This window comes from Heterodontus francisci, unplaced genomic scaffold (genome assembly GCF_036365525.1).
Source record: "Heterodontus francisci isolate sHetFra1 unplaced genomic scaffold, sHetFra1.hap1 HAP1_SCAFFOLD_146, whole genome shotgun sequence".
NCBI lineage: Eukaryota > Metazoa > Chordata > Chondrichthyes > Heterodontiformes > Heterodontidae > Heterodontus > Heterodontus francisci.
Window position 1 is genome coordinate 2,592,114 of NW_027140336.1, and position 20,086 is coordinate 2,612,199.

The window sequence follows — 20,086 nt, forward strand, 5'->3', positions numbered from 1 at the left end:
ATGGTCAGCCTCATTGCTATGGGTCTGGAGATACATGGAGGCTGGACTAGGTAAGGACAGCAGAGTTCCTTTCCTAAAGGACATGAATGAATCAGATGGGGCTTTATGCATGACAATCGATGATAGACTCAATAATGGTGCCATGAAACAATCTTTCAATTTCAGATATTTTTTTATCAATTAAATAACCTTTCAATTCCACCAACTGTCATGGTGGGACGTGAATATATGTCCCTAGGCCTTTGGATTATGACATTTGCATTATGCCACAGTGTCCCCTCAATTTTCTTTTAGTACCAGTGGACATTGTCTAAAACCGAGAGACAGAACTTTCATTAATCCACCACAAGGCCGATAAACCCAAGCATTAATCCACCCCGGGTCCTGTAAACGTGAACACTAATCTTCCCCTGGGCCTTGTAAATCCGAACATTAAACTACAGCTAGGCGCAGTAAACCTTAGCATTGATCCAGCCCTGGGCCTTGTAAATCCGAACATTAAACCGAGCATCAATACACCCCGGGCCGTGTAAACTTGAGCGCTAATCCACCCCTGGGCCCTCTAATCCTAATCTTTAATCCACCCCTGGGTCCTGTAAACCCCAGCGTTCGTCCACCCCTGGGCCCTGTAAACCCCAGCGTTAATCGCCACCACCGCCCCTCCCACCCCGGGCCCTGTGGACCCGAGTATTAATCCACCCCGAAACCCTGTAAACCCGAGCGTTAATCTACCCCCCGCCGCTGTAAAGCCAAGCGTTAATCCACACTTGGACTCTGTGAACCCGAGTATTAATTTTCCCCTCGGCCCTGTGAACCCGAGCGTCAATCCACCCCTGTTCCCTGTATGCAATCTTTATGAAAGAATTAGATGAAGAGACAGTAAGTAATGTATCTATCTTTGCCGAAGATATAAAGTTAGGTGGTAATGTAAACTGGGAGTAGGACGCAGGGAGGCTGCAAAGGGATGGAGACAAGTTCAGTGAGTTGGCAACAAGATAGCATATGGGCTATAATGTGGGACTGTGTGAGGTTATTAACTTTGGCCGTAAGAATAGAAAGGCAGAATACTTTTCAAAAGACGTGAAAATTGTCAATGTTGATGTTCAGAGAGACCTGTGTGTACTCGTTCCAGGAACAGAGAAAGTTACCATGGAAGTCTAGCAAGCAGTAAGGAAGGCAAATAGCATGTTGGCCTTTGTTGCAGCGGCTTGGAGTACACATATAAATAAGACTTTCTGCAATTGTAAAAGGCTTTGGTGGGACTGCCACTGGAATAATTTGTTCTTTGCATGGGAGATGGGCATCGCTGGCGAGGGCAGCATTGTTGCCCATCTCTAATTCACTTTGAGAAGGTGGTGGTGAGCTGCCTTATTGAACCGCTGCAGTCCATCTTCTGTGGGTACACCCGCAGTGCTGTTAGGAAGGGGTTGCAGGAGTTTGGTTCTGCGAAAGTGAAGGAATGGTGGTAGAGATCCAAGTCAGGATGGTGTATGACTTGAAGGAGATGTTGCAGGTAGTGATGGTCCCATGCATCTGCTGTCCTTGTCCTTCTAAGTGGTAGAGGTCAAGGGTTTGGAAGGTGCTGTTGAAGGAACCTTGGTGCGTAGCTGCAGTGTATCTTCTAGATGGTACACACTGCTGCCACTGTGCGTCAGTAGTGGAGGGAGTGAATGTTTAATAGATTGGATGCCAATCAAGCGGGATGCTTTGTCCTGAATGATGTAGAGCTTTCTGAGTGTTGAAGCCGCAGATAGCCAGAAATGTGGTGAGTATTCCATCACACCCCTGACTTGTGCCTTGTAGATGATGGACAGGCTTTGGGGAGATAGGAGGTGAGTTACTCGCCGCAGAATTCCCAGCCTCTGACCTGCTCTTGCAGCCATTTTTATGTGACTGTTCCAGTTCAGTTTCTGGTCACTGTTAATCGCCAGGTGGGGCTTTCAGCGACGGCAATAACATTGAATGTCAAGGGTATATAGTTCAATTCTCTCTTGTTAGAGATGGTTGTTGCCTGGCACTTGTGTGGCGCGAATGTTACTGGCCAATTATTAGTCCAGGCCTGGATAGTATCCAGGACTTGCTGTATTTCTACACGGACTGCTTCAGTATCTGAGGAGTCACGAATCGTGCTGAACATTGTGCAAGCATCATAGATAAATAGAAACATAGAAAATAGGAGCATGCTTAGGCCATTCGGCCCTTCGAGCCTGCTCGGCCATTCGTTATGATCATGGCTGATCATCCAACTCAGTAGCCTGTTCCCACTTTCACCCCATACCCTTTGATCTCTTTCCCAAGAGCTATATCTAACTCCTTCTTGAAAACATACAATGTTTTGGCCTCAAATGCTTTCTGTGGTACCGAATTCCACAGGCTCACCACTCTGTGGGTGAAGAAATTTCTCCTCATCGCAGTCCTCAAATATTCACTCCTTCGACTATGACCCCTGGTTCTGGCAACCCCCACCATCGGGAACATCCTTCCTGCATCTACCCTGTCAAGTCCTGTTAAAATTTTATAGGTTTCTATGAGATTCACCCCCTCACTCTGCTGAACTCCAGCGAATATAATCCGAACCGACTCAATCTCTCCTCATATGTCAGTCCCGCAACCCAGGAATCAGTCTGGTAAATCTTTGTTGCGCTCCATCTATAGCAAGAACATACTCCCTCAGATAAGGAGATCAAAACTGCACACAATATTCCAGGTGTGGCCTCACCTATGCACTGCAAACTTTCAGCAAGACATCCCAACTCCTGTACTCGAATGCTTTCGCTATGAAGGCCGACATACCATTTGCCTTTTTTACTACCTGTTGCACCTGCATGGTTACCTTCAGCGACTGGTGTAGGCAAACACCCAGGTCTCGCTGCATATTCCCTTTACTCTCTTTACAGCTGTTCAGATAATAGTCTGCCTTCCTGTTTTTGCTACCAAAGTGGATAGCCTCACAGTTTTCCACATTATACTGCATCTTCCATGCATTAGCCCACTCATTCAACTTGTCCCAATCACCCTGAAGCCTCTCTGCATCCTCCTCACAACTCGCCTTCCCATCCAGTTTTGTGTCATCTGCAAATTTGCAGATATTACTTTTAGTTCCCTCATCTAAATCATTAATGTATATTGTGAATAGCTGGGGTCCTAGCACAGATCCCTGCGGTGCCCCACGAGTCACTGCCTGCCATTCAGTAAAAGACCCATATATCCCTACTCTTTATTTACTATCCGCCAGCCAATATTCTATGCATCACAATACACTACCCCGAATCCCATGTGCTTTAATTTTACATGCTAATCACTTATGTTTGCATCAGCGAATATCTCCACTTCTGACCTTATGATTGAAAGGTCATTGATGAAGCAGCTGAACATGTTTGGGCCACGCACACTACGCTGAGGAACTCCTGCGGTGATTTCCAGGAGCTGAGATGATTGACCTCCAACAGCCACACCATCTTCCTTTCGGCTAGGTACGTATGCAACAGAGAGTTTTCCCCCTGATTCCCATTGACTCCAGTTTTTTCTAGGGCTCCTTGATGCCATACTTTGCCAAATGCTGCCTTGATGTTTTTTGTTTTATTCATTCATGGGATGTGGGCGACGCTGGCCAGGCCTGAATTTATTGCCCATCCCTAATTGCCCTTGAGAAGGTGCCTTCCTGAACCGCTGCTTTCCATTTGGGGTGGGTCTACCCACAGTGCTGTTAGGAAGGGAGTTCCAGAATTTTGACGCAGCGGCAGTGAAGGAACGGCGATATAGTTCCAAGTCAGGACGGTGTGTGACTTGGAGGGGAACTTGCAGGTGGTGGTGTTCCTATGCATTTGCTGCCTTTGCCCTTCTAGTTGGTAGAGGTCGCGGGTTTGGAAGCGGCTGTCTGAGGAGCCTTGGTGCATTGCTGCAGTGTATCTTGTCGACGGTACACACTGATGCCACTGTGCGCCGGTGGTGTTGGGAGTGAATGTTGGTAGATAGGCTGCCAATCAAGCGGGCTGCTTTGTCCTGGATGGAGACAAGCTTCTTGAGTGTTGTTGGAACTGCACCCATCCAGGCAAGTGGAAAGTATTCCATCACACTCCTGATTTGTGCCTTGTAGATGGTGGACAGGATTTGGGGAGTCAGGAGTTGAGTTACTCACCTCGGGATTCTTAGCCTCTGAACTGCTCTTGTAGCCACAGTATTTGTCTGGCTACTCCAGTGCAGTTTCTGCTCAATGGTAATCCCTAGAATGTTGATAGTGGGGGATTCAGCGATGGTAATGCTGTTGAATGTCAAGGGGAGATGGTTGGATTCTCTCTTGTTGGAGATGGTCATTTCCTGGCACTTATGTGGCGTGAATGTTACTTGCCACTTATCAGCCCAAGCCTGGATATTGTCCAGGTCTTGCTGCATTTCTACACGGACTGCTACAGTATCTGAGGAGTCACGAATGGTGCTGAACATTGTGCAATCATCCGCAAACATCCCCACTTCTGACCTTATGATTGAAGGAAGGTCATTTATGAAGCAGCTGAAGATGCTTGGGCCTGGGACACTACCCTGAAGAACTCCTGCAGTGATGTCCTGGAGCTCAGACGATTGGCCTCCAACAACCACAACCATCTTCCTTTGCGCGAGGTATGACTCCAACCAGCGGAAGGTTTTCCCCCTGATTCCCATTTACTTCAGTTTTGCTAGGGCTCCTTGATGCCATACTCGGCCAATTGCTGCCTTGATGTCAAGGGCAGTCAGTCTCACCTCACCTCTTGAGTTCAGCCGTTTTGCCCATGTTTGAACCAAGGCTGTAATGAGGTCAGGAGCTGAGTAGCCCTGGCGGAACCCAAACTGAGCGTCACTGAGCAGCTTATTGCTAAGCATGTGCTGCTAGATGGTACTGTTGATGATACCTTCCATCACTTTACTGATGATTGAGAGTAGGCTGATGGGGCGGTAATTGGCTGGGTTGGACTTGTCTTGCCTTTTGTGTACAGGACATTCCTGGGAAATTTTCCACATTGCAGGGTAGATGCCAGTGTTGTAGCTGTACTGGAACAACTTGGCTCGGGGCGCGGCAAGTTCTGGAGCACAGGTCTTCAGTACTATTGCCGGAATATTGTCAGGGCCCATAGCTTTTTCAGTATCCAGTGCTTTCAGTCGTTTCTTGATATCACGCAGAGGGAATCGAATTGGCTGAAATCTGGCATCTGTGATGCTGGGGACTTCAGGAGGAGGCCGAGATGGATCATCAACTCGGCAGTTCTCTCTGAACATTGTTGCAAATGCTTCAGCCTTATCTCTCGCAATGATGTGCTGGGCTCCCCCATCATGGAGGATGGGGATATTTGTGGAGCCACCTCCTCCAGTTAGTTGTTTAATTGTCCACCACCATTCACGGCTGGATGTGACAGGACTGCAGAGATTAGATCTGCTCCGCTGGTTATGGGATTGCTTAGCTCTGTCTATCGCATGCTGCTTACGCAGTTTGGCACGCAAGTAGTCCTGGGTTGTAGCTTCACCAGTTTGACACCTCATTTTGAGGTATGCCTGGTGCTGCTCCTGGCATGCCCTCCTGCACTTTTCATTGAACCAGGGTTGGTCTCCTGGCCTGATGGTAAAGGTAGAGTGGGGGATATGACGGCCATGAGGTTGCAGATTGTGGTTGAGTACAATTCTGCTGCAGCTGATGGCCCACAGCGCCTCACTTATGCCCAGTTTTGCATTGCTCGATCTGTTCGGCATCTATCCCATTTAGTACAGTGATATTGCCACACAACACGATGGATGGTATCCTCAATGCGAAGGTGGGACATCGTCTCCCCAAGGACTGCGTGGTGGTAACTCCTACCAATACAGCCATGGACAGAAGCATCTGCAGCAGGCAGATTGGTAAGGACGAGGTCAAGTATGTTTTTCCCTCGTGTTGGTTCTCCCAGCACCTGCCGCAGACCCAGTCTAGCAGTTATGTCCTTTAGGACTCGGCCAGCTCGGTCAGTAGTGGTGCTACCGACCCACTCTTAGTGATGGACATTGAAGTCCCTCACCCAGAGTACATTTTGTGCCCTTGCCACCCTCAGTGCTTCCTCCAAGTGGTGTTCAACATGGTGGAGTATTGAGTCATCAGCTGAGGGAGGGCGGCATGTGGTAATCAGTAGGAGGTTACCTTGCCCATGTTTGAGCTGACGTCATGCGACTTCATGGGGTCCGGAGTCGATGTTGAGGACTCCTAGGGCAATTCCCTCCCTATTGTAAACCACTGTGCCACCACCTCTGGTGGGTCTGTCCTGCCGGTGGGACAGGTCACACCCAGGGATAGTGACTGCAGTGTAGGGACATTTTCTGTAAGGTATAATTCAGTGAGTATGACTATGTCAGGCTGTTGCTTGACTACTCTGTGGGACAGCTCTCACAACTTTGGCACAAGCCCCCAGATGTTAGTGAGGAGGACTTTGTAGGGTCGACAGGGCTGGGTTTGCCGTTGTCGTTTCTGCTGCCTAGGTCGATGCTGGGTGGTCCGTCCGGTTGCATTCCTTTTTATTAACTTCGTACCGGTTAGGTACAACTGAGTGGTTTGCAAGGCCATTTCGGATGGCATGTATGAGTTAACCACATTGCTGTGGGTCTGGAGTCACATGTAGGCCAGACCAGGTAAGGACAGCAGATTTCCTTCCCTAAAGGACATTAGTGAACCAGATGGGTTTTTACAACAAAAACAAGAAATGCTGGATTCACTCAGCAGGTCTGGCAGCATCTGTGGAAAGAGAAGCAGAGTTAACGTTTCGGGTCAGTGACCCTTCTTCGGATATCTTCCAAAGAAGGGTCACTGACCCGAAACGTTAACTCTGCTTCTCTTTGCACAGATGCTGCCAGACCTGCTGAGTGAATCCAGCATTTCTTGTTTTTGTTTCAGATTTCCAGCATCCACAGTATTTTGCTTTTATTTTGGGTTTTTACAACAATCGACAATGGTTTCATGGCCATCATTAGACTTGCTTTTAATTCCAGATTTATTATTTGAATTCAAATTCCACCTTCTGCTGTGGTGGGATTCGAGCCCATGTCCCCGCAGAAATACCCTGGGCCTCTGGGTTACTGGTCCAGTGGTTACACCACTATGCCACCTCCTACCCCTGTCAAGGGCGGTCACTCTCACTTCACCGGGAGAAGGAGAACCCTCGACAACAGGCTTTTTAGCAGCTTCGTCAGGCTGTCCTAAAGGAGTCCATTGGCCACGTAGAACTTCAGCGTGATAGGTTACAGTCCATGTATAGTTACCTGAAGGGGCTGCCCCTCAACATGCATTTACAGTTTAGTCCCAGGCTCCTAATCTTTGGTCCCTTGGTATGGATGGGCGTGGGTAAGTTGGAGGACCTGTTCTTGGGCAAGCTTAAAATGTACAGGTTTACGATGTGCGTGTGCCATGTTGGGTGGGGTCACTTTAGCTGCCAGCCTCTCTCCTAAGGTATTGTCTGTGCCTGGGGACCGTGGAAAGGGAGCACACTTGATATCTTCTGCGTCCGGTGGGCAGCTCAGGGTACAGAGTGTCTCATGGACACTGCTAACTTTCCTGTCCACAGGATGTGTTACCATTTCCCTCTTTCGTCAGCTAGTGACTCCCAAGTGCAATAGTCGACATTTAGGACCTTCATGTCACACTTGCAAGCATTCTTTAAGTGGAGCTTTTGGCGCCCCACTGGTTGCCTGACCCCGGCGATCTCACCATACATAAAGTCCTTGGGTGTCCGCTGGTCTTCCAACCTGCGGACGTGGCTGATCCACCGATGCTGCCTCTGTTTGATTTGTGATTACGCTTGCGAATTCTAAATTTGGGAGGGCTGCTGCATTTGTGATTTTGTCCTGCCAGGATATACCCATAATGTGCCGAGAACAGTGAAGGTGGAAATTATTGAGCTTCTTTTCCTGGTATCTGTCAGTTGCCCATGTTTCACAGCCATACAGCAAAGAGCTGAGAACACAGGCCTTATAAACCATCGGCTTGTTCCTAAGGCCCAGCTTGGTGTTATCCCATGCGTGTTTCACGAGTTGGCCAAAGGTGGTCGCTGCTTTCCCTATGTGTGCATTGAGCTCTGCATCAAGGGACAGGCTGTCTGTCACGGTGGGCTCAATGTAGCAGAATTTTCTAACCACTTCCTGTAGGGTGTTATTTAGTGCGATCAGGGGCAGAGATTCAACACCTTGTCCCATGACCACAGTTTTCATGACACGTATAGTCAAGGAGAACAAGTTAAGTCATTGGCACCAACCAGAACTTTACGTCACGCAGAGGTGCGATCTTCGCAGTTTTCTCCACACCCGCACCTATCATAGCACAGATCAGAACACCGACCACTCTCTTATCAGATGCAAAGTGAAGTTGCACTGCCAAAATCTCCACAGCTCCAAACACGACGGACACCACATATCAACATCCCTTACCTAAGCAATGATGCGAAATACCAGCACTTTGCACTGTCATTGGAACACTTGATACCCACCAAAGCCTTAACAGGAAGCACCGATGCTGAGATTGATGGAGTTTGGAAGTCACTAAGCTGAATCATTTATGAAGCAGAAGAAGCATCATTCGGTAAAGGCTGAAGCCGCAACAAGGGCTGGTTTGACACCTGCTCAGCTGAGATAATGTATCAGTGATGTAAAAACAAAGCCTCGATGATGCATAACATAAGTCTAACAGCTTAGACACTGCACGACCTGAAAGTAACCAAGAAAGCTGTGTAAAGAAGTGAGATCTTGCACAAACAAACACTGAATCAGATTATGTCAAGAAATCCAAACTGCATGTGATAAAGGGAATATGAGCAATGTACGAAGGGATCAAGAGGGCGTTGGGCCCTGCCATAACCAAAGTTGCTGCTCTGAATTCCTATTGCAAATAAATCAGTTAAATTCTGCTTTGAACGTTACGGTACAATTATGCAACAGTCATTTAATCCCGAGATAAGGACAGATAGAACCATAGAGTTATACAGAACAGAAACAGGTCCTTCAGCCCATCATGTCTGTGCCGGCCATCCAGCACCCAACTATTCTTAACCCATTTTCCAGCACTTGGCCCGTAGCCTTGTATGCTGTGGCGTTTCAAGTGCTCATCTAAATACTTCTTTAATGTTGTGAGGGTTCCTGTCTCAACCACCCCTTCAGGCAGTGTGTTCCAGATTCCAACCAACATCTGCGTGAAAAAACGATACCTCAAATCTTCCCTGAACATCCTGCCCCTTACCTTAAATCTATGCCCCCGGTGCTTGGCTCCTCCAGTAACGGAAAACAACGTTTCTTCCTATCTACCCTATTAATGACCTTCATAATCTTGCATGCCTCAATATGTTCCCCCTCAGTCTTCTCTGCTCTCAGGAAAACAACCCTAGCCTTTTCAGTCTCTCTTCATAGCTGAAATGATCTAGCCCAGGCAACATCATGGTGAATCTTCTCTTCACCCTCTCCAGTGCAATTACATCCTTCCAATAGTGTGGTGACACAGTACTCCAGCTGTGATCTAACTGGCGTTTTATACAGTTCCATCATAACCACCGTGCTCGTATATTCTATGCCTTGGCTTATAAAGGCAAGTATCCCATATGCCTTCTTAACCACCTTATATATCTGTACTGCTGCCTTCAGTGATCTATGGAGAAGTACACCAAGGTCCCTTTGACCCTCTGTACTTCCTACGGTCCTACCATCCAATGTGTATTCCCTTGCCTTGTTCGCCCTCCCAAAATGCATTACCACACATTTCTCAGGACTAAATTCCATTTGCCACTGCTCTGTCCATCTTACCAGATCATCTATATCTCCCTGTAATCTAAGGATTTCCTCCTCACTATTTCCAACACCACCAATTTTCGTGTCAACTGCGAACTTACTGATCATACCTCCTATATATACACGTCTATATCATTAAAATACACTATATCGGCAAGGGCCCCATCCCCGATCCCTGTGGTACACTACTGGTCACAGGCTTCCAATCGCAAAAAAAAGGCTTCGACCATTACCCTCTGTCGCCTGCCACTAAGTCAATTTTGGATCCAATTTGCCAACTTGCCCTGGATCCCATGGGCTCTTACCTCCTTTGCCAATCTCCCATGCGGGATCTTTTCAAAAGCCTTACTGAAGTCCATATACACTACATCAACTGTGTTACCCTTATCTACACATTCAGTCACCAACTCGGAAAAATCAATCAAGTTAGTTAGACACTATCTCCCACTAACAAATCCATGCTGACTGTCCGTAATTAATCCTTGCCTCTCCAAGTGGAGATTAATCTTGTCCATCAGAATTTTTCTCAATATTTACAATCACTTATGTTGGACTGACCGGCCTGTAATTATCTGGTTTATCTCTGCTACCCTTCTTAAATAATGATACCACATTCACTGTCCTCCAGTCCTCTGGTACCTCTTTTGTGACCAGAGAGGATTTGAAAATTTGTCTCAGAGCCCCTGCTGTTTCCTCCCTTGCCTCACATAACAGCCTGGGATGCATTTCATCTGGGCCTGGGTTTTAACCACTTTTAAGCCCGCTAATACTTCCTCCATTTCAATCCTAATATGTTCAAGTGTATCACAATTCCCCTCCTTGCTCTCCACACCTACATCGTTCTTCTCAATAGTGAACACCGATGAAAAATAATAATTTAAAAGCTCACCTACGCCCTCTGGCCCTACACAAAGATTGCCACATTGATCCCCTATGGATCATAACCTTCCCCAGGTTGTTCTCCTAACCGTGATATACTTATACAACGCCATAGGCTTTTCCTTTATTTTGCCCGCCAGTGTTTTTTTCATGACACCTCTTCGATGTCCTAATTACGTTTTTAAGTGCCTCCCTACACTTTCTATACTCCTCTAGTTCCTCCACTATTTTCAGCACTTGGTATCTGCCGTAAGCTTCCTTTTTCCTTATCCAATCCTCTACTTCCCTAGACATTCAGGGTTCCCTGGACCTGCTGGTCCTACCCTTCACATTAACAGGTACATGTCGGCTCGGATCTCTCACAATTTCCTCTTTGAATGACTCCCACTGATGTGATGCAGACTCTCCTGCAAGTAGCTGCTCCCTGTCCACATTGGCCAGATTCTGTTTTATCATATTGAAATCGGCCTATTCCCAATTCATTACTTTCATTTCCGGCCCGTCTTTGTCCTTTTCCAGAACTACCTTAAATCTTAGAGTACAGATCTTCAATGTGTTTCCAGGAATTCCTTATTAATGTGTTAGAGGGAACATGAGGAAAAACATTTTCACCCAGAGGGTGGTGGGTGTCTGAAATTAACTGCCAGGAATGGTGGTGGAGGCAGAAATCCTCAAATCTTTTAAAAGGTACCTGGACACGAATCTGAGTTCTGTAACCAAGGCTATAGACCAGGTGCTGGAAGGTGGGATTAGATTGTGCGGCTAGTATTCTCGGCTGGCATGGACACCGCAGCCTGAATGGCTTCCTTCTATGCCCTAATATTTTATTTGGAGCTATAGTGCTTGACGGCAGGATATATTATCCAGAACATACTCGTGGATGGAATCCTAACAGTTACTCTGGAATCACTCCCATTGTGGAACAACGCTGCTGGAGGTTGCAGACTGGAGTTTTTTTTTTCTCATGGGATGGGAGCATCGCTGGCAAGGCCAGAGCTTGTAGCCCACCCCTAGAGAAAGTGGTGGTGAGCCGCCTTCGTGAACGTCGTCAGTCCATGTGAGGCAGATAAACCCACAGTGTTGTTAGGAAGGGAGTTCCAGGATTTTAGCGCCCGACAGTGATGGAACGGTGATATAGTTCCATGTCAGGATGGTGTGTGCCTGAGAGGGAACTTGCAGGCGGTGGTGTTCCCATGTGCCTGTTACTCTTGTCCTTCTGGGTGCCAGAGGTCACAGATTCAGAAGGTGCTGTTGAAAGAGGTTTGTTGAATTGCTGCAGTGCATCTTGTTTATGGTTCATACTGTTGCCATTGTGTGCAGGTGGTGGAGGGAGTGAATGTATAATATGGTGCAGATCAAGCAGACTGCTTCGTCTTGGAGGTTGTTGAGCTTTGAGTGTTGTTGGAGCCACACCCATCCAGGCAAGTGGAGAGTATTCCAGCAGATTCCTGACTTGTGCCTTGAATATGGTAACAGTGTTTGGGGAGTCAGGAGGTGAGTTACTTACCACAGAATTCCGAGACTCTGGCCTGCTCTTGTAGTCACACTTTTTTATGGCTGGTCCAGTTAATTTTCTGGACAATAGTAATCCCAGGTTATTGATGGCGGTGAATTCAGTGATGGTAATGCCAAGGGGAGATGGTTAGGTTTGCTCTAGTTGGTGATGGCCATTGGCACTTGTGTGGTGCGAATGTTTCTTGGAAATGGGACCTCCAGGAGTGGACTGTAAGAAAGCTAGGTTTCAGTATTCTGTCAAATACATGAAGAACCAGAAGAATCCTTACAAAGGAACTGTTTGGGGTTGTCCCTGTCAGCAGAGGACTAGGGATGAATAATGTCTGACTTACCGAACTGTATTACACTGAACCCAGATTGGAACAAGATGGATTATATTTCGAGGAGAATATGGACAAATACCACCCACAATTGAAGGAGACAAAAGCAGCTATTAGATAAGCTGAGAGATCTTTGGAAAGGAGATGGTCCATAATTCAGCGAATCTGATCAGCATATCCTTCCATTCCTTTGTCCCGAATAAATTTACCGAGCTTCCCTTTAAATGTATCTCTGCTATTCATCACAACTATTCCCTGTGGTATCACATTCCACATTCTTCCCTCGCTTTGGGTAAAGAAGGCTCTCCTGAATTCAGTATTGGTTTATTGGTGACTATCTGATATGTATGATCATTAGTTTTGGAATCGCCCCCAAATGGAAATATTTTCACCATGTCCGGCCTGTTTAAGCTTTGACTAATCCTAAAGACCTCTATGAGCTCACCCATCAACCATCTCCATTATCTCGAGCAAAGAGCTCCAGTCTGTTCAGCCTTTCCTGATAACTTTATCCTCTCAATTCTCAGACAAACCTTGCAAATATTGTTCGCACCTTTTCCAGTGCCTTCATATCCTTTTGATAATGAGGAGACCAGAACTGTTCGCAGTTCTCCACGTGTAGTCTAACCAATGCTCAATACTAGTTTAACACAAATTCACTTCTTTTCAATTCTATTCCTTTGGAAATGAACCTTTGATCTTCATTTTCATCTTTTATGGCCTTATTCACCGGTGTTGCTACTTTTCTTGGTCAGTGTATCTGTACCTTTGCTCCTCTGTCCCCTTTAGACTCTTATTTTCCAAATGGTATTGTGACCTCCTTATTCATCCTGCCAAAATACATCACAGCAGATTTATCTATATTGACATTCATTTACCGATTACAATTCCTTTTCTGCAAGTTTATTGATGTCTTGGTGCATTTATTCTCAGTTTTCCTCAGGAGTAACTATCTCCTAGTTTGGTGTCATCCACAAATTTTGAAATTGTACTTCCGATTCCCGAGTCTAAATCATTTGTGAACATAGTGAATAGCAGTGGTCCCAGCACCAATCCCTGTGGAACACCACTTCCCACTTTCCGCCAGTCTGACTAACTACTCTTCACCCCGAACCTCTGTTTTCTGTTTGGTAACCAGCTTCGTATCCATAACTGTCTGTACAATCCGCTAGGTAACCAAGATCAGGCCGTGTGTGGTGAACAACCAGGCAGCAGAGTGCATGGAAAGGTGGCCAGAAAGTAGAAATCAGAGCGTTCGTTTTTCAGGGAGTTCATAGTGGTGTACGGTGAACCACAACAGAAATGGGCAGCTAGCTCCTGGTGGTTGAGAGAAATCAGCTTTCAAAATGATGCAGAGTTTCATCCAATGAGGGAGATCTGTGCTCAGCCCCGCCCATTAAGGGACATAGGCTCCGCCCCTCATTTTCTCCACTTGGTTGGAGGACCAACTTCCATCTCCGTCCTCCAGCCCCGCCATTTTCGTCCTATTGGTCCAGAGATATCATCAATCAGCCGGATGTTGAGAGCTGCCAAGTTCAAGGTGTGGAACGAGTGGGTTAATAAACGCTCGGGGGAGCAGGTCCAAGGTTCACCGCGGACGGAAAGCACAGTGTAAACAGCAAACTCCAAGAGGAACAACAAGAGTTGGGAACATTCAGGGAGTGTCTGCAAATGGAGGAAAAATGTGGACTCGTCTTGGAATGTCTGCAAATGACAGAGGATTGGTAAGTAGTGGAAAGGATGGTACCTCATCTCTGGAGGATACAGCCAGACTGGTGCAATAGGGAGATACATGGCAGAAGAAACGTAATGCAGAAAAAATGTAAAGTAATGCATTTTGGAAGGAAGAATGAGGAGAGGCAACATAAAATAAATGATACAATTTTAAACAGAGTGATGGATCAGGGAGACCCGGGGTGCATGTACACAAATCTTTGATGATGGCAGGACAAATTAATAAAGTGGTTTAAAAAGCATACCGGATACCTGGCTTTATAAATAGAAGCCTACAGACCAGAGGCAAGGAGATTCTGATAAACCTTTATAAATCACTAATTAGATCTCAGCTCGATTATTGTATCCAGTCTGGGCATCAGACTTTAGACAATATTCAAGGCTTTGGAGAAAGTGTAGGAGAGATTTACTAGATTGATACCAGGAATGAGGGGTTTTAATTCTCCGGAGAGGCTGGGATTGTTCTCTTGTGAGCAGAGAAGGTTAAGGGGAGATTTAACGGACATGTTCAAAATGATGAGGGATTTTCTTTGACTAGAGAGGGAGACACTCTTTCCACTGGCAGAAGGATCAGTAACCAGAGGACAGACATTAAAAATAATTGGCCAATAAATGCAGCCGGAGGAGGTGAGAAGAAATGTTTTTTAGACAGCGAGTTGTTCTGATCTGGAATTCAATGTCTGAAAGGATGGAGGAAGCAGACTCAATAACAACTTCCAAAAGGAAATTGAATAAAAACTTCAGTGGGGAAATTTTCCAAGGCTATGGGGAAGGTGACATATTGGTTAGTTCTTTCAGAGAGCCAGCACATACATAATAGATCGAATGACCTCTTTCTCTGCTGCATCATTATGTGAAGTGGGGATTATCAGCGAGAATCTGCATAAGAAGGAGAAATGGAGAGTGGTCAGTGAGGGCCCATCATCAGAACTGGGAGATGTTGCAATGGAAAGGGAGGGCCAGAGTGTCGGATGATGGGGAGAGAGCACGTACACACAGACAGAATCAGCAACTTCAGGGGAAGAGAGAGAGAGGGGGAAAACAGTGAAGGGACACAAGAGCACAAGAAATAAGAGAAGTAGACCATACAGCCCACCGAGCCTACTCCGCCATTCCATACGATCATGACAGATCTTGAGCTTCAATTCCACGTTCCTGCTCGCTCCCCATATCCTTTGATACGTGGCGAGACAAAAAATCTGTCTATCTCAGCCTTACATGCATTTAAGGATGGAGCATCCCCAACCTTCTGAGTTAGAGAATTCCAAAGATCCAAAACCCTTTGAGTGAATTAATTTCTCCTCATCTCAGTCCTGAATGATCGGTCCCTTATCCTGAGACTGTGCTCCCCGTGTTCTAGATTCCCTGAGCAGTGGGAACAATCTCTTAGCTTCTACTCTATTCAGCCCTTTCAGAATATTTTATATCTCAAACAGATCGCCTCTAATTCTTCTAAACAACACAGAATATGGGCACAACTTATTCAGCCTCTCATCAAAGGATAACCCCCTCATCCCTGGGATCATGTTAGTAAATCTTCGTGAGACAGCCTCCAGTTCAACTATACCCTTTCTTAAATGTGGAGACCAAAACCGCATGCAGTATTCCTTGCAGACTCACTAAAGCTCTATACAATTTTAGTAAGAAGTCTTTATTCCTGTACTCCAATCCCCTTGCAATACAGACCAACATGCCAATTGCCTTCCGAAGAGCCTGTTGCACTTGCATGATAACTTTGTGCATTCCTTGGACGAATTCCCTCAAGACTCTCCCAATATCGACACTGACCGGTTTCACACCCTTTACAAACTGTGAATCAGTGAGTATTGAACTATAGATCCAGAGTCAGCACCATCAGGGAGGAGAGAGAGACGGGAACCAGTGTGTTTAGAATTGAACTCAGCCAGATTCACCAACCTCAGGTGAGGAGTGAGAGGAGCCTTTCAGTGTAGAACTGAACACAGTCAGAGTCCGCACTTTCAGGGGAGGAGAGAGAGGGGAACCAGTGAGTGTAGGGCTGATCCCAGTCAGAGTCAGCACCTTTAGGAGAGGAGAGAGAGGAACCAGGGAGTGTAGAACTGAAACCAGTCAGAGTCAGCACCTTTAGGAGAGGACAGAGAGGAACCAGTGAGTACAGAACTAAGCCTAGTCGGATTCAGTTGTTATGCTCACAGAAGAAGCAAGGATGAAAAATGAAGCGAACTGCAGCAGGAATTAACTATAAAAATGAAGTGCTGATTTAAACTCCAAAACATGAACACATTTTTACAGACAAGATTGGCTTGTGGTCAGGTAACTCTACTCCTGTAATACAAAGTATCTGGGTTGCTAGAGATCAAAACCCATCATCACATCTGGTCCAGCCCTGGGAATTCATTACAATTGGAAACAGGCTATTCAAAGCAAAGCGAACATCATGTCCCTCTGAATGCAAACAATTCCCAGTCTCTCACCATTCTCACCTGTCTTCAACTATTGTGTTATGAAACACCCTGGCAGAAAGGGAGACTGCAGATTCAAAAGTCAAAATAGGTTTGACCTAACACCACGGTATCATGATGAGCCATCTTAAAATCCCATTTTTAACAACTGTGCGAATTCAAAGCTGTTGTATAAACCCTGCAGGGGAGAGCATTCTTTGGTCACATGACCGAAACCAAGCCTGTCAGACATTTTTTCCTTAAAAAGAGAGGGAGAGAGACTTAGGGGCGGCACAGTGGCGCAGTGGTTCGCACCGCAGCTGCACAGCTCCAGCGACCCCGGTTCAATTCTGGGTACTGCCTGTGTGGAGTTTGCAAGTTCTCCCTGTGTCTGCGTGGCTTTTCTCTGGGTGCTCCAGTTTCCTCCCACAAGCCAAAAGACTTGCAGGTTGGTAGGTAAATTGGCCATTATAAATTGCCCCAATTATAGGTAGGTGGTAGGGAAATATAGGGACAGGTGGGGATGCGGTTGGAATATGGGATTAGTGTAGGATTAGTATAAATTGGTGGTTGATGGTCGGCACAGACTCGGTGGGCCGAAGGGTCTGATTCAGTGCGGTATCTCTGAAGTGAACTGAACTGAAGGCCTTACATCCAGACAGAGACAATGTGAGGCTGGCCAGCTTAGCAAAGCTGCCCGACATGCAAAAACAGTTTCACATACTTTTGAAACAACTGAGGCAGACAGTAATTGCGAGGTGACATTGAAATGCCCACCAATGGAATTAAAGCAGGAATCTGCACCACTCCAGCAAGTTCTAGACTACAAACATTCAGGCCTGCACCTTTGAAAAGACTTTCCTCCCGAGGTGATGCAACAGGTTTTTAAAAAAAAAAAAACTCTTACATCACTTGGGACTTTCAGTGCATCTTAACTTTTCCTTTCTGTCTATGCTTATGTTTGTTTGTGAGTGAATGCATCAGTGAACAAAGGTTATGAACAATTTAGTTATTGTGGAAAAATAGTTATCTTGCTTTGTTTCAATGGAAGAGAAAACCTGCCGTTGGTCTGTTTATCTAACCCTTAAAACACTCGGCGGCTTAAACAGTGCTTTAACGGAAACACTACCTCAGTGGGCAGTTGGGATGTGATAGTGGAAGCCAGCAACCCTATTACCTACCTGTCCATAACATGCAACTGAGTGTAATGTATCCAGGTTTCTTGATGATACAGAGTTAGGTGGACAAGTAAGCAGTGAGCAGAACACAAACAAGCGGCATTGGGATACAGACAGGTTGGGTGAGTGGGCAGGAAAATGGCAGATAGAATACAAAGTGGTAATATAAAAGAAAAATACTGCAGATGCTGTAAATCTGAAATAAAAAACAAGAAGTGCTGGAAATACTCAGCAGGTCTGGCAGCATCTGGGGAGAGAGAAGCAGAGTTAACGTTTCAGGTCAGTGACCCTTCATCAGAACTGGCAAAGGTTAGAAATGTAATAGGTTTTAAGCAAATAAATCGGGGGTGGGGCACGGGATAACAAAAGGGAAGGTGTTGATAGGACAGGTCACAGAGAATAAATGACCAGAAGGTCATGCAGCAAAGGCAAACGGTATGTTAATGGTGTGCTGAAAGACAGACCAGTAGTGCAGAGAGGGTGTTAATTGACAGAACAATGAACAGCCTTGGCACAAAGCACAAACATGAAAAAGTGGTTTAAAAAATGCAAAATGAAAAAAACTACATAAAATAAGCAAACCAAATGTAAAAAAGAAAGAAAATAACTGAAAGTAAAAAAGGTGTGCCTGTCATGCTCTGAAATTATTGAACTCAATGTTCAGTCCGGCAGGCTGCAGCGTGCTTAATTGGTAAATGAGATGCTGTTCCTCGAGCTTGCGTTGATGTTCACTGGAACACTGCAGCAATCCCAGGACAGAGGTGTGAGCATGAGAGGAGGGGAGAGTGTTGAAATGGCAAGCAACCGGAACTCTCGGAATCATGCTTTCAGATTGAGGGGTGGTGTTCCACAAGGCAGTCACCCAGTCTGCATTTGGCTTCCCCAATGTAGAGGAGACCACATGGTGAGCAGCGAATACAGTATATCACATTGTGTGCTTTCCATGTAATCGCAGGAGATGTAATGCCTGTCCTTTCACCTACCCACTCTTCATTAACCAAGGCCCCAGGCACTCCTTTCAGGTGAAGCAGCGATTTACTTGTATTGCTTTCAATGTAGTATACTATATAATAAATCAAACACAATCATAAAGGATAATAAAAGCTTATCAAGGGTTATAAAGGATTTTAAACAGTTACAAAAGATTATGGATGATTTGAAAGTGTTATAAAGTATTATAAAGGTTTAAAAAGGTTTAAAATGGGGTAGAAAAGGTCATCAAGTATTATAATGGTTATAAAGGCGTGTAAAGAACAAAGAAAATTACAGCACACGAACAGGCCCTTCGGCCCTCCAAGCCTACGCCGATGCAAATCCTCTATCTAAACCTGTCGCCTATTTTCTAAGGGTCTGTATCTCTTTACTTCCTGCCCATTCATGTATCTGTCTAGATACATCTTAAAACATGCTATCGTGCCCGCGTCTACCACCTCCGCTGGCAATGCGTTCCATGCACCCAACATCCTCTGCATAAAGAACGTTCCACGCATATCCCCACTTAACTTTTCCCCTTTCACTTTGAACTCGTGTCCCCTTGTAATTGAATCCCCCACTCTGGGAAAAAGCTTCTTGCTATCCACCCTGTCTATACCGCTCATGATTTTGTACACCTCAATCAGGTCCCCCCTCAACCTCCGTCTTTCTTATGAAAATAATCCGAATCTACTCAAACTCTCTTCATAGCTAGCGCCCTCCATACCAGGCAACATATACAGATAAACATGTACAGATGTTTAAATGTTTACAAATAGTTATAAACATTGATAAACGTGTCTAAATATTTTAAAGGTTATAAATTGTGTCACAGAATATGCCCCACCCCCAACCCGTCACTTTGGAAACATTCCCCGTCCACACTCTCCATCATCCTGGGAAACAGGCCCCGGCCCCAATTCCTGTCACCCTTGGAAACTGGCCCCGCCCCCCGCTCTCCATCACTCTGGCCAACAGACCCCGCTGCCAGTCATCGTCATCATGGGAAACTGGCCCCGCTCTCACCCTCCACCATCGCACAGACCGCGCTCTCGCTCTGACTCCATCGCTAAAGTTCCCGACCGCACACTGTCACCATAGTTACAGGCCACGCCCCACACTGTCACCATAGCGACATGTCCCGCACCGCTCTGGCTCCATACTGTGTGCCCCCGTCCTCGTTCTGCCTCCGTGATGACAGGCCCCGCCCCTCTCTGGCACCATAGAAACATGCCCCGCCCCACTCTGTCACAATAGAGACAGGCCGCACCCCCTGCCATGTCTCCATTGTGACAGGCCCCACGTCACT